The sequence below is a fragment of the Acromyrmex echinatior genome, chromosome 14, assembly GCF_024713525.1.
Source record: "Acromyrmex echinatior isolate Ae372 chromosome 14, ASM2471352v2, whole genome shotgun sequence".
NCBI classification, from domain to species: Eukaryota; Metazoa; Arthropoda; class Insecta; order Hymenoptera; family Formicidae; genus Acromyrmex; species Acromyrmex echinatior.
The window spans coordinates 7,320,705-7,337,040 of record NC_141865.1 but is presented as its reverse complement, the minus strand read 5'-3'; the positions used below and the strand labels follow the sequence as shown (position 1 = coordinate 7,337,040).

Here is a 16,336-nt window from a genome sequence, read left to right as displayed (position 1 = left end):
TAAGACTTTCATTTTATATAATTGTATGCGCATAATTTGCCTTGTTTGCAAGTTACGCGCGATTCGAATGTCGATAGCCAGCTACAATCTCTGGCGAGAATCCAGCCGTACGCCGAACGGCTGTCTGCATGCGCTACGTTGACCCGCCGTTGCATCGGTCAATAATCGGCGATATATTGGAAAATGTTCGGGAAAGTTGAAGCGCGGCGTTATCGCCACTTGAAGTTACGTTAATACCCGTCCAATGAACGATTTTGATTTTCGCTCGGGGGCGGCTGACGCGCTTCAATTTTTGAGCCCTGCCAAAAGTGCCGACCGTGCCATTACGTGTCATTTGCTTTCCGATGCTTCAGCCCGTCGCGCCGATTTCGTCGGCGATTAAATACCGTCGAACGCGTATATAACCTTCGTACATTCGAGCCCGCCTAACTGCGTACGTATTCCACTATTCGATTGCGGGACCGGTAGTATGCGACGCATGCTACGTAATATTCGGACGCGGTTTTAAGCCTATTTGTAACCGCAAGGGATTAGTATATTTCGTTGTCGCGCGTGAAATATGTTGACACCGAATTCTCCGTTATTGCCTCCAATACTACTTGTACGTCCAACCTATATCATATGACTTTAGAACTACGGCACGTAGTACTTGTTCGAATTCTACGTAAAGTAATTCATCGAAAAAGTAATTCATCGAAAGAATCTACAGTATAGAACGCGTAGCTAACACTTTTAAAAAATTAATTCTTCAATGTCATACTGTATTATTTTGTCATGACTGCAGCATACTGTATGACATATCTAAACTAACTTTGATTGCTTATAACTTTCGTAACAATGAATATAGTGTAACAAACTTTTTTACAATCAAAGGAGAGCTAGACGTTAAGAATGTATTATCTTTTTTTTTTTTTATGAAAAACGTATGAAAAATTACAAATTTTTCTATATCCATTGTATTTAAAAATATAATATAAAACTGAGGCGATTTATAATTTGAATAAAAAATTATTGCAATAAAAGGTAGATCATTTTTAAAATAATAAGATTCAATGAGAAAATTTAAACTATAAAATCATATTGTTAAAATGTTGAACTGTTTCATAAATGAATATAACATTTATTTTCATACGAAAAATATAAATTAATTCCAATTCCAGTTTCTGCGCAGAGAGATTATAGATAATACGTCTTTAACCTTTCGATTCCTAACCGGAGCGAGATGTTCGCTCCATAAATGATCTTTTTAAAATAACTTTGCTAGAAGAACTCGATAATTTTTGTGGATTTTTCTAACTGATTTTTAAATTATAAACTATTGTTTGAGACAAATAAATATACGTAATATATATATTTTCAAAATAATTTATTTACTTCGGACGAATCATTTATCTCTCTTGAGAATATTATTTTTTAACTACTTAAGAGTTAATATTTATTTACAATTTTTGAAAATTAATAACATCAATTTAATAACATTTAAGCAATTTTATATTTAAAAAAACATTCTATACCAATATAAACAAAAATAAATGACGTTACATTTATGCAACGTTATTCAAACAAATGTATGTTTTTATTAGGTGTTGGAATTAATTCGTAGCGTTTTTAATGAAAGAATGTTATTTATTTCACATGAGCATTAAAAAATACATTAATGAAAGTACTTCCCATCACTTGTAAAACGCTACGAATTAATTCCAACACCTAATATATTAGTGAAAAAAGTTATAAATACAATAACAAAACAAACAGAAGTTTCGGAAAAAGCTTTTTTTCGAAATCGAAAATCGAAAGTAACATTGAAGGGTTAATCTTACAGTTATTTAAGAGGCAGCAGTGGATGCGATTACGACAGAATCCATTCTATTCGATTTGGCAGAGCTTGCGAATATATTTGCAATAAAGAGATTTAGAGAGAATTTCATACGTAGCTTTGTAACTTTGCGCTTCGCTGGATGATCCCCTGAATATTTACGATTGTATAAAGATTTCGTTCGAGATGCTATATTTCATGGTCTCGCGATTCCACGTCGGAAGGAGGATTTCACTGTCTAGGGTCGCACAATCAAGTCTTTATTTCTTCGAGACCGAGGTCGCCTTCGCGGTGACGATAAAGCGATAACTGGGACGCGCCGCTCTGCTCGCTCGAGTGCCGATGCGACCGACACACAAATACATCCCGGATCCAGTATTCGACTCGTTATTGTCGTCATCGGCGACGGTTCGTTACCCCGTCGAGTCCTTTTGACCCGGCGAACGCATTGCACGATTCCGCTTCCCCTTCCTCCGTCCTCATTCTTCGAAAGCCCAAAGACACTGTTTCTACGTTTGTTTCTTGTTTCTCCATTGACTCTTGGGAGTCCTCGTACCCGTTTGGTCGCACGCGCGAGACGTTTACAGTTTTTCGCCGTGGTTACTCCATTCGCGATCGATAGTTTCCGATACATCATCTTTCCGGAAATAAAATTGTCAAAGTTATCACATTCGCGCTATTTTCAAGACGTCGGGTTGTGTAGATTTGGCAGAGGGACCGTTTTATCATTACAATCTAAGAATTTTAATCTATTATTATCAACTACTTTTCTATGATAATGTATGAAAAGGCGCGGTTATACATAAATGCAAAGAAGCTACGGAAAGTTCACCACGACGATATTGCATAAACCAATATTATAAAAGTCCGTCGAGAATTACTGGTAAGAATATTGAAAGTTATGTCGAAGAGATTCGCGGCGAAAGCTGATGCTTAGCTCGAAGCAAATTTATTTCGTTATTCATAATAAATTTCTCGATATTCGCGGACTTACCGTATTTATCGCCGTACAGATATTTTGATGATGGAAAGTCTGTATGTATGTAGGTTAACATATATTACATGCAAAGCGACTAGCATCGCCGTACCTCGAACGTTCAAAATTCCCATGAGTGAAAAGTTTCGGGTTAAAAGGATGCACATTCCGCTGGCCTTGAACGAGGTTCTTGGCTTTGCATACGCGAAGCTGCAGCATGCGCGTCTTTTGAGCACGGCTCGAAAAATTCCTCCTTGGAGAGCAACCAAATTCAAAAGGATCGTCTACGCCATGGGCATATAACTGTTATTAAAATCCATTTATGCTCGATTGTAAATTGCGAAAACATTTTTTCTTTTTCTTTTTCTCTCTCTTTTTTTTTTTTGCAGAATTTAAATGCACGGCTTGTCCGAGATTTTCTTATATGTCATAGTTTCTGCAATATTCGCAAAACTTTTCTCCTTCCTCCTCTCTCTCACTCCTTTCTCTATATCTCTCTCTCTCTCTCTTTCTCTCTCGAATTCTCACTTGCTCTCTCACAGAATATTTTCAATGTAATTCTCGTTAACACTTTACAAACGTACGAAGTTTTATCGATATCGGAAAATCCATGAACGTTTTGTAAGCGTATTGCACGAGGACGAAGTCTGTATCGTTCGGAGGGAGCAAGCATCACGCTTATTTAGGACGCGTCAGCCTAAGCGTGATCTCGTAACTTTTCGCAGTTAGGATAGACGTTTCCGTCTAGAGAATCGATCGATGTTGACGTCAGCGACTTCATTATCGTCGTTTAAAAAAGAGATAGAGGTAGAGAGAGAGAGAGAGAGAGAGAGAGAGAGAGAGAAGAGGAGGGGGGAGAGACAGAGAGCGAACAAACGAGACGAGGGACAAGAGCCGCAGTTTTAATTACGGACCGTCGAAGCAGTCTCTCTCCTCCTGATCCGCGGAGTCATGGAAAGCGCGCGGAAAATGCGATTTAATTAAATGGTAACAATTCACGATCGGCGTATTAATGAAGCATCTGCCCGCGTTACTCTGGTTCCTCTATGCGATGAGGAAGCGATGGGGCATCCTCTAGATAGAAAGAGAGAGAAAGCATCGCTGGCATAGTTGTGGCGGCAACAATTGCGTTCCGATTCGCGTATTGGATGGAGGCAAATTGTACGCCGCTTTGAATTCGCGAATATTGCCTGCTCTTCCTTTCGCAATCACTCGCTCGCGTTCGCTGCGATTAACAATGACCTCTCGATGAGTCTCGCGAAAGCTCACACTCGCCTGGTGCGAATAGTCCGTTTATCCTAATAGCTAAAAATATTTCCGAAGATTCCGAAATTCGTCGGAGATCTTGGAATAAAGATTTCTATTTGAAACAATTTGTGTTATACCAGTGCAAGTAAATAATTATACAAATTTGAAGTTGATTGTCTGGCTCCATATCCATTAGTAATTCATTATGACGTCTATCACTTCGGATAGTATCTGAAATAACGCGTGTTAAAAAAAAAAAAAAACACCGTGCAATAAACATGTAGCAGGTAAACATACAAATGAAAAAGCAAACTTGTTAGTTAGAAATTCACACGCAATGTCGTACCGTAAAATATTGCGATTATATCGCTCGCGACGATGTATTAGTATTGTGAGATAACCGTCTCTTTTCCGACTATTTACGTAACTCAGTTTTAATAATAATATTTTCCATTTTCATCTCCTATTAGAATATTCCAGACTCATTAATATCTCTATGATAATACCTAATGCCAATATGAGAGCAATTTAAATGAAAAGACCAGTTACACATTATTTTTGTATACATATGTCTTCGTAAAATAAAATTTTATTACGCATTGTATTTTCGTATATACTGATACATCCGTTAATATATGACTTAACTATAATTAATAGAATTAATTACAAAAATAAAAAAATCTTTCGTAATAACTTACATAAAATTAGTTCGCACATCAAACCGTAATTGCAGCGGAAGTTTATTAAAATTTCACACGAACCGTCTTATTTATTCAAGACGCAATCTATTTATATTTTTTCACTTCCTATTTCGTTTTCTACTTATATCTTGTTCAATAAAGAATCCCGAATTAATTAATGGAAAATTCTATTATTGGAAAAAGGATTTTATATATTAATTATATGAAAAATTGAAGCCAAGTAAAATAAGTCAATTTTCACGTATAATGTAACTTACAATGTGGTGAAAGATAAACACAAGACTCAATAATGAAACATTTTTGAGTTATAGTGTAGTAAAAATACCATGTAAGTACAAGTTTTAAATTTTTGATACATTATAACTCAAGAATTATCCATTATTGAGGATTATGTCTATGACACCACATTTTAGGCTACATCATATGTGATAACAAATGCTGGAACCCATTTTCCATATAATTAATGTGAGATCCTTTCTCTAATAATAGGATAAAAAAAATCCTCATTTTTGGGTATCCAAAATGCGACTTGCGCTAAAACTAATTACAGTAAATGTTTTTCAACGACAAACTTAAGCGTATACATATGTACATATGCTCGTACATGTTGACTTTGAACAAAATTCTCTCCATTGCTGGCTCCTGTATTACATACTCTAGACTGCTAATTAAACCTTACCTTATCCCAATGTTTCGTGTACAAACTTGTGCATAAGTTACAAGCGTGCGTGGTAAGACTGCCAAAGGCTGTTTACACATTAACAACGATGCGTCTTGTAGGAATCTCGTGAGAGAATGTTAATCCTGCATAAATTGAGCTTCGACGATCTTTCCTTTTTTTCTTTCTACTTAACGTTCTAACACACTGCTTATACTTCCCTGTTTATATAGCTGTTAAACAACGGCCTTTAATTACTTTAACTTTTGATTCCTTATTGCACATCAAGTAACTTTGGAAAATTTTTTTCTGACGAAGAAAAGTTCGCGTTTAATAAGAAGATACATACGGGGAAGGAACTATTAGCTCGGTAAAATAGAATATTACGACCATTTCTCGCACGATAGAGCCTTTCTAATATATATATATATCCCTCAAAAACAGTAGTGGATCTTTCACATTTATCTAAATTTCTAATCCTCGCGATAACAGCCACACGATAAGCGCGATGACCTTAGTCATCAGTTAACACGCATGGCATACTTGTATCGAGTACGTCTTGCCTGAACGACGTAACGGTAACCTGAACCCGTATCCTTTACGCATCGCTGTACGTCGATGCGATTTCATAACACGTATATAGAGAAAGAGACACTCGGAGATCACGTCGAGTCATCGAAAAACTTCTCATCTTTAAATCGAAAGGATGGTCCACACGGACCATCTTTACGCTCGGACGGATCGTCTTTGTTGGATGACACTTTGAAGCTCTCCCTCTCCCTCCCCATCCTCCCTCTCTCTCTCTCTCTCTCTCTCTCTTTCTCCTCTCTCTTCCGTTATTCCAGTCACTCTGCCACGAAATTGTATTATCTCGAACAAACAGTGACAATGCGCTTGGCGAGAGTTACTACGTAGCGATGAAACACTAGAAAATTTTCACAACTCGGAGCGATGAGATAAGAGACCACATAGAGGGTGGTCTAACGCCGCTGTTTTTCTTCGTGTTGTTTATACTGTCTTATTTTTATCAGCAACAATCTGCCGGAAAATCATCGCGCCGTCCGTCGTGCAATTTCCATTTTTATCTTGGAGTGACCTCCGCGCTCACTATGCGCCTCAGGTGTACTTCCTATGACCCTATTTTTCTTCCCCAGTGTTTTTAACGCGATATACTTAACGGCTGATTAAGGCCTCTTGCATTCGTGTCTTCCGAGCACACACGACGCGATCAAACCATACGATCTAGTTATAAATATAATCGCGACGTAAAGATACCATTTCCCCGGCTGCATCCTATCATGAACGAGAAAAAAAAAAGAGGAAAAAGATACGAGAAACGATAAGTAGCATTTTCCGGAGTAATAACGACATCGGAGCCGCAACGGTAATTACCCGAGATATTTCAAGATGGTATGGCAAGTACTCCTTCGTACTATCAAAATTTAAACGGTTCTCGGGTTATGAGCAGCGCTCGGGGTTAATGACGTCGCGCGTCTAATCGTTCCGTCGAAGCCTAAGTTTTAAATGGGCATAAGTAAGGACGGGTTAAAAGGCAAAGTTCATCGTCTGATGACAGACATGCCATCGATTGAGGAAGTGGCAATGCGTTTTCCTTCACGATGCGTTCAGAGACGAGAGGAGGAGGAGGAGGAGGAGGAGGAGGAGGAGGAGGAGAAGGAGAGAGAGAGAGAGAGAGAGAGAGAGAGAGAGAGAGAGAGTTGAGCTGATCTCAAGATGGCCTCCAACCGCGCGCAGCATCTCGCTACGGCACGAAAGTTGTCGATCTCGTCTCCGGTTGCAGCTTTGTGGCTGCCGAGTCACGCCAACCATCAGCGATTCAAAAGCCCCGAGGGCCAGCAGATGGTCGCCGATGGCTGTGCATCACGACGTGTGCACGGATCGTACGAGAGGCCTACCTAGCGGGGCCCGTCGTGGCGTCATCAGAGAGACGGCAACGTCGCGCGACGAGCGGGCCCCAGGCCCTCTGGGCATGAACGCTGTGGCTCCGTTCTCCATGCGCTGCCGTGAACCCTACCTGGCGAGGCGACCCGTGCTAAAGCATCGTCTTTCCCGCTCCCCCCTCGCCGTTCCACAATCTCCTCACTGACCCGCTGTTCAAGAATGTACGGCAACGTTGCGCGACGTGCTGCAACCGCGGCCTGCTGTCGACGATGGGACCCAGAGATCAGGGCCGGCTTCCTCAAGATACCTCTGCGATCCCCATTTGGTATATCCAAGCATTAGTTGTGTATTTCTATATAGGAATAGCATCCAGGAATAGCAATTGACACAAAATTGTTGATCGGTGCCTTGAAAATGCATTGAATTGCGATTTACGACAACTAATAGAAATGTACTGTTGAATTTATAACCACATCCAATTTGAATTATTTGTAATAATTTCTGTAGATTGTCACTGTTCTTCGTCGTCAATTTCATTTGGAGTTAAACAATTTAATTCAAGAAAATACATTAAATTTTACTTAAACTTAACCATAGAAGTGGATTGATTTTGATACACATAAAAGTTAAAAATAATAAAAATATTTAACTCACGAGACTGGATACATTTCCTCCTTTGATATCTAACAATAGAGTAAGGTGATACAATTTAGAACACGATACAATTCTAAACTAAATAAGATTTGAATTCAATTTTCAAAGTTCAAGTTTGGCTTTTCCTTTTTAGTACCCTTCACACAATGAGATAAAGGTTACCCGACTCGAACCTCAAAAATTGGATTCAAATCTTATTTCGTTCAGAATTATACCATGCTTGAAATTGTACCTCACCCTATTGCAACGCACGAACGATGATTATAACATCTTCGGATAAGATTGCTTGCTATTATCACGCATGAATTCATTAATTAAAATGATCTCGAGTTGGCGTCCGCAATTAAAAGGAAACTGATAGAAATTGTAATCGATCCTTTTTCGATATTTCCTCGCTGGAAGGATCAATTAATGCATTTCGTTAGATCTGGACTATACAATTTTTATATCAAAGTCATTGTTTTGGCAAGCAATACCGTGCTCACTGCTCGCAGTAGACGCTTCGGAATGCCGCCGAAACTCGTTTTACATACCGACGGCCATGGATCTGAAGAGGTCTAGCGCCGTTCCTGGCAAAGCGTCAAGAACCGGCTAAGCCTCTGACGCTGCCCTGGCATTGTCTTGGCCTCGGGCGAAGAAGGCCGGGTGAGGGGCCCCCTTTACGTCTTATGCTCGTCCGTACCCGTATTTACTACAGAGGCTATCCATTTTACCTGCGAGGATCACCCGTACTACTATTTCCCTTTAAACTTTTACGTTGCGACATGTGATCATTAACGATATTGGCCTTGAATACCCTATCGAGAATTTTTTTTTTTTTTTTTTGTAACGATTCTTTGATATATCTTCCTCTGTAATCGGAATTAATTCCCTTCTACATGGTTTTACTGTATCTGAAGTGGAAGTATCTGAAAATAATTTTGTTGGAATCATCAAAGTAATTACATAGGACGATATTGGCTTCTAAAATGTCAAAACTTTTTACTCATCATTATTGAGTTTCGTGTATAATTATTTGATGGCCCAACATAAAATTATTTTCAGATCATTTTTAAATACTTCGGCAAAATCGTTTTCTCCGTGTAATGAATAATTCTGATTACCATGTCAAAATTAATTTTAAGTAATAAGTTCAAAGATCGAAATGCGAATAATATACTTTATGACTTGAGAAATGACTGTTAGAAGTCACATTTGAAATTTCCTTAAATTAGACGCGTTTGCAATAAGATATTAATTGTAAGTTCCAAATTTTGACTTATAAAAGACGAAAATAACCTTTTATAACTTTGGAAAAGGAAACGGTAGGCGCTAATTTTGTTACAACGAACGGCTCATTTTTATTGCCAAATATCCGAAGATTTAACACTTTATACAAAAAATGATTTTGTTTTACCGTGATATTGTATTTATTTCTGTTAAATGGAATATTGTCAATTATTATTCATTCAAAGAAAAAATTTTACTAAAGTAAGTTTAAAAAATTAATTATAAAAACGATTAAAAATTTAAATACGGATCTAAAAATAATTTTGTTGTAAAAATAATCATCAAATTAAGATGCACAAGTTGATTATCAGAATATTAAAGCTTTTACATTTACTCATCACGCTTGAGCGTCCTACATAATTATTTTTATTTAACAAAATTATATTCAGACCTATAACCAGCTAAATTTTAAATACTTTAGCAAACCCGCCCTTTCCATGTTGGAAAAGTTAATTTCAAATTTCCTATGACTATATAAAGTAGTAACAAAATAATTGAAGAGAGCATGCATAAATATGAGAAACACAAAAAATGTAGCAAAAACGGATTTCGGTTGATAATTAATACTTGATCAGCGGTGTTGCTCAACAAACTAGCGCGAAACTGTACCGAGTTTTATATGAAAAATGCGGTGTGGGTAAATGCGACGTATTATATCGCATCATCGCATCCTTCGGATAATTCTTGACTCTACAGTCATACATCTTCATTAAAGCCAAGTTATATTCCCGAAGTCTAAAACGGAGGGGTAAACTCGCGCATTCTCTTATATCACGGCGTCGTAAATCACATTCCGAAATTCGTCCGGGAAACGCGATTTCTCTCCTGACGTTCGACATCTCTGGGTTATTCATTAACGTCCGCACGGCTTTCCTTCAATTATTTAATTTATTGTTCCTAAAACTTGCTCGGTAAGATCAACACGCGCGCCTAGATATGTCCACGTGTAAAATTAATTGCTTTTGCTGATTATTATGAAAAAAAAAATTAGACACGACCACAAAAACGCAATAATGCAATTAAAATTGTCATAAGTAGAACATTCTAATAAACCCTTTGCAACAGATGTAATTAAGTAGTACAGTAAAAAACTTGTAATTAACTCGAAAAACTTCGTTAAAAATATCAAAATATGATAGAATTTAAAAAAGTTAAGTCGTATCGTTTGCCCTACATTACTGAAAATTGTGAAAATCTCATTAACCTTGATCTTTGACCCTATTACGGTCAACTAATTTGAATCATATCCACAAAACACAAATTATAATATTAACATTAATTGTCAATGGTATAATATCCTATTCAATAATATAAATATAATATAATATATGTTGCACATAAGTTACATTATTGAGTAGGAAATTGTAATATTAATGTATGTAAATATTGTTGTCAGGCCAGTATTTAGTTAGTCTGTCCTTATTTTAAGATTATCTTAAGTAATATTTTAAGTCTCTTAAGATACTAATTCTGAGTATCGGTTTTTAGATGTCTATTATGGAAAACAGAATTTGAAAAAAAATTAAGTCATTTGACAAAATCTTGCAAACGGACAATTGGACGAATAAACGGATGATAGGAGGCCAAATTAATTTGTAAAATTATTAAGTAAAATTATTAAGTAGTTACGCTGTACTATGGACTTAATAAGTTCAAGTATTTCAATCTTACATCTATGCGTATATAAGAGAGATGCTTAGATCTCTTATTCTCAGAAAACGAAATGAAATATTTCGATATCGACAGTTTGACACTTTAGACTTATGGCTTTTATTCAATGATCCGGCTTACTTTTCAATGAATTCTATTTTCGCGAACTTGAGATAATTTTCCGGTTTACATTTTCTCGAGTTATATTTCGTAGCGTGGAACATTTTATTTTATTGTCATCAGTCTTATCAATCTCGCTACTAACTAGAGTGAAATATTTCGATTCCGTTTGAATAGTCTCCAGAACTCGAAACTTATTCCAAAACTTTTCTTCGTGATCCGGCTTATTTCTTAGCGGATTTCACTTTCGCGAACTCAAAGTAATTTTCCAGCCGTTCCGCAATCGTCGTATTTTAACGAATTATTTCGTTACATAAAATACTTGCGCAATAATGATTTGGAAAATTTAAACGTGACTGCATCGTCACGTTTGCATCTCGCGTGATCGCGTACGTTATATGCAGAAGCGTACACGGTCTCGCCAACTTATATTCACGGACGCAAGTGGGTTAATGTTGTAGTTCGCAAACGGAGACTTTCACTAATCCGGCTGCCACGTACGTCAGCCAATTCTGCGATCGTTATGCGTTAGATCTTCGTCGTTTCCGTTGGTGGTTTAGGCATCAGCATAACGAACAACCTTAATATTCCACGAAACGCGCGTATGCCGCGCATTCCAGACACGCGTTCGTGTAGCCGTCGTGGAACGAAAGCTCGGAAACTAACAAGGAGTTCTTTCATTCCGGCATTTCCAGCGACCGCGACTCTCAGTGCCGCCATACAGGCACTGTGCCGACAAAAAAATGCATCACCCTCGAGTAAGAGGAGAAGCCGGGAGGTTGCGAGCGTGACGCGACGAGAAAACGAGAGCGGGCGGAGGAAGGGGAGGTGGGCAAGGGGAGCGAGCAAGAGGGAAGATGAGATGAGAGTGGAACGAAAAGAAGGCAGGTATGCAGATACGGAGGAAGAGAGAGACATCCGAGAGTTTCTCTCTTACGTGTCGCAAAACTATAAAACTTTAATATTGAAGCTCCCAAGCGCGCGCTGCACGCTCTTCGGTATCGGGGAAAAAAGGAAACCGACGACGGCTGCGCGTTATCGTCACTTTGTTCACGAGGAGTGCGTCAAACTGCTTATCTCTCCGCGAAAGCGACGAGGTGCACGCCTCTGGAGTCTCTGGACCCGTGGTTCCGTCGAAGAGAGTTGCGACGACGGGGAAGAGGAGCACGGCAAAGAGAAACACTAGACGAGAGAGCGCTATGGCCCACCCTCGCCACGCCAGTGACGGCAAGGGGGTAGGAGAGGAGAAAGGACTCGCGGGGGGATGCAGAGACTCTCTCGGTGGGATACAGAAGAGGAGAGAATGAGGCGGCAGATGACGCAGGAAGGAGAGAGACACCGGCGATGTAGGAGAGGACGAGAAAGGGGACACGACGGGGCGGGCATGACTCGAGTGGGGATGGAAAGGTCTTGGGTTCAACGTTTCCTAAGAGACGTTGGCGGCTAAATTTAACCATGCCCCGCGTCATAGCGGCGCGCGATCCGGCTTCTCTCGTTCAAGGCCGTGAAAATCACCGTCGATTTGGATTACGGAGCGATACCGCACGGCGAGCTCTGTTCCTCGGGCAGCGCGGAGCGAACAATTGTTCGATTGCTGACGAGGCTGGTGATGGGTTCGATCGACATTGCACTTAGTTGCACGGCGCGGTGTCATCAATTTCGCGCGCAACCAGTGCATTGTCCTTTTACCGCGGCGATCGGTGGGACAGATTTCCATCTTTCGACGACAGATGTATAAAAAATGCGATTTCTCTCTCTCTCTCTCTCTCTCTCTCTCTCTCTCTCTCTCTCTCTCTCTCTCTCACATAAATAGTCACAATTTTTCTATGTTGCAATCGCACTCAGAGAAAAAGACATAGCGACTATAAATATAACAATTATAAAAGTTTTGTATGCAGAATTACAATAATATATAATATATACTTGAGAGACATTTCTTTTATATCAATCGCTTGATTTTTAACTTTTGACTCCACATTGTTAACAATTCACTTGGATTTCTTTTATTTTTGGACTTAACAGATTTTTTGCCTATGACTGATGAATTTGTTATCAACAAGCTTTTACAACATTGAGCTTCGAAAATGTGCTGAATCATTGTACAGTAATGAATAATTGTCATATTTTATAACATATTGCGTTCTTTTGTCTAGCAAGACGTGACTCTTATTTGCTTTGTTTTTACGACACATTGTTCTCTGTACATTTTACTTATACTGTTCTCATCCTTAATTATAACTTAATAATCCTTTCAATTCTCTTCACTGTGCTTTATTATCATATTATATTATATTTTGTTAGTTTTTATCAAACTGATGAAGACTAAATAGAACAAAAATGTTTTTTATTTTTCTATTTTCTCAGAGAATAAATTAATTTCTTATTTCGTAATATGCATTATTGCTCGTTTTTGCCGCCATCTTTCTTATTTTGCTTTGCAAATTTACGAGTTTTATAATATCTTTATTAAAAAATAATATAGTTGTCACCTTTATAGTTGCTGCCACTACGTTTATCGAAGCGCACTTTATCGCGTTCGATTGGCCACGATTTTCGTGGCCGCCTCTGAAAAGACTGAAATCGCGCAATTCCTGTGGCATCCCGGTTGGTTGGCGTAAACCTCGACGCGATACATCGATAGCTCGGTGTAATCCTCGCTTGGATCGGGTGGGAAATAATTTACGTTAATCCTTTGTAACGAGAGGCATTGTATCCTATAGCTGGTGCACGATGCAACATAACAGGATCGAGAAGGAGAAGGCTGAGGGGTGGGGGAGGGGGCGGGGGAAATTAGAAACCTGGCTTCTCTATTCCTTCGCGTCTCTCCCTATAATTGGATCTAGAGTCGTCGAAACGTGACACGCTAATCGGCCAAGTCGCTCTGCCAAGGATAGAAGTCAAAGAGTCTGCCCGCGAGCGATAAGCCGAACTCCCTTCCCTGCCTCCTCTCCACCGGTACCCGGGCTCGATAACGACTTTATGCCCCATGTTCTACTTACTTCGTTCGTGCCTCGCTCGCGTGCTCGCCCGTCTCCTCGTAAAACGAGTACCTCGGATAGGAGGTACCCCCCTCCCCCCTCGCCCCCCCTCCGTAGACGGCCGAAGCCGTGGAGAGACGGAGAACAGGTCGCCAACCGCGACCCGTGCAGCCGCGGCGACGGCGACTAACTTTCGACACGACGACGGCGACGTCGTTCCTCCCGACACTTTTACATTATCGTCGCTCATCCCTCGCGCCCGTCCACGCTGGTCCGAACTTTAATCTCATCGCTTTACTTTGATAAATCGCGTGACGGTCCCGTCCTTTTACGGGTTGATGGCGAATTATTGACAGCGTGCTTTTTCGGCGAAAACGACGTTCTCGGAGTACAGAGGGATGCCCGATTATTAGTGGCCGCCTTGAGCATTAAGTTGCATACGGACTCGGCGTAGGGAGAACTTCGTGTTCGCGAGGCTTTGAGCGCGAATAATAATACGTGTGGGATTCGGAGATTAAACGGAAATTTCCTTAAATAAACTTTCACAGTTAAAGTTAAATTTGCTTAACATTAACTAAGAGATTCCCTATCGCCTTATCTTCTTGTAACTTAATCTGAGAAAATGCTTCAATTAATATTATACTTATCACTGTGTTGAATATTTTCGGAATTATTCTATGTAGTAAGAAAACTTTTCTCAATACAGAAGTTCTCATTAAAAGGACCCCGTACTATTTATAGCCTTGGGCCATAAGTATAAAGTACCCTCAATTTATTGCATTTTCTTGGAAAAGGTGGTATAAAAGAACTAAAAGAAAATTAACAAAGTTGAAATTAAAATTGTTATAAAAAAAAATATTATTTTTCAATAAAACTGTTTTTTTTTTAATTTCAATGGATGTAGCACATTTACGTCATTTACAATTTGTGGGAGTGTTTTATACTTATAGTCAAGACTGTATTCAGAAAATTGCGCGATTCCAGTGAAAAAAATGAATTAGTTTTTACACAAACCTCTATTCTATAACTCTTAACGACAATGTCGGTATCGTTACATTCGTTGAACAGCTTTTTATAACATATACGTGTGCAATAACAATATAACGATAACGTCTCTGTTGTAAAGAATTTACAGAATAGGAGTCGTAGCTTGCAATGTGATGAACAAAGGATGTCACAGACGCGAAGCTTATTAATGGATAGTTTTGAGTTATCAAACATGCTCTGTGTGCAGAAATTTATATCTTTGGTCTAAAGAATTGTCAAGTTAAACCTTGTCTACATACAAAAAATATTATTCTATTGCTATGAAAAGTGATACTCAATCTACTTTTTTTTAAGAAATGGCGTTATCTTTAACAAAGAATAGAAGTTATTATCATGTACTTAAAACAGAATTCATTTTTTTTTTAATATTATAAAACTCGAGATCGAATAAATGATTTTATATAATAAAAATCGAATTTGTGTTAATTTAATAATTTCGATTGAAGTAAGCTAGGATTCTGAATACATTTTGAATAAATTTAATATTTGTGACAAATTTATGATAAATTTACAGATACATAAACTTGAAATAAGTACTTTTTGTTTACGTATAGTATATGTTTTTCTGTGTATGACATCTTTTGTTCATCACATCATAAGTTATATCATATGTGAAAATTAATTCAATTTACCCAATTTTTTATATGATTAATATAAGATCTTTTAAAAGCATCTCAGACATAAATGACATTCAAATCTTAAACATATTTTCTACAAAGTGAACCTACCATCTTACAGATAGACTACGACTTATTTACGAGCAGCGTTACTACAATCCAACGAGAAAAATTTTCCCACTGTCCGCTGCGTTCTAAAATCGATCATTCTCATAATCGACACTAGTGGGTGTCCATTCTGGTTCTCTTTTCGGCACTTTTGTCAGGCTTTCGATGAGCCGCCACTCACAGCGATTTTCGAAGCAATAGCCACCTCTCGTCGTCTTCTCTCAACCAACAGTATTTCATAGAAGAATATTTCTTCGAAGAGAAATACTCTTCTCTCTCAAACGTGTGTATTCTCGCGAACAATGGGCGAGAGCGTGGGACATACTCGTACGCGTACGATGCCAGATGCCGTCCCTTCTCCATTCTTCTCCCGCGAAAGAAACCGGCGATTTTAGGTCGTAGAACCAAGACAGGGGACGCCCGAAGCAGACAGGAAACGGAGAGAAGACGTTCGCGGCTGAAAGTCCCGCGATCTCGTTCGCGGGCAGATAACACGCTCATCGGTAAAAATTCATCATTTCGCTCTCCCGTTCATAACTCGTTATCTCGAAATTGTAATCTTCTCTATTAGATAAATAATAAACTTTCCAGT

General features: G+C 38.8%; 1 long non-coding RNA gene across 1 annotated transcript in view; it reads right to left on the bottom strand.

The window, feature by feature from the left end:
- Positions 1-16,336, bottom strand: part of LOC147907405 (uncharacterized) — a 36,126-nt gene that overhangs the window by 17,605 nt on the left and 2,185 nt on the right. Inside the window, exon 3 of the long non-coding RNA XR_015547443.1 lies at positions 1-16,336. This exon is cut by the window's left edge and continues 17,605 nt beyond it. This is a non-coding gene — a long non-coding RNA (uncharacterized LOC147907405).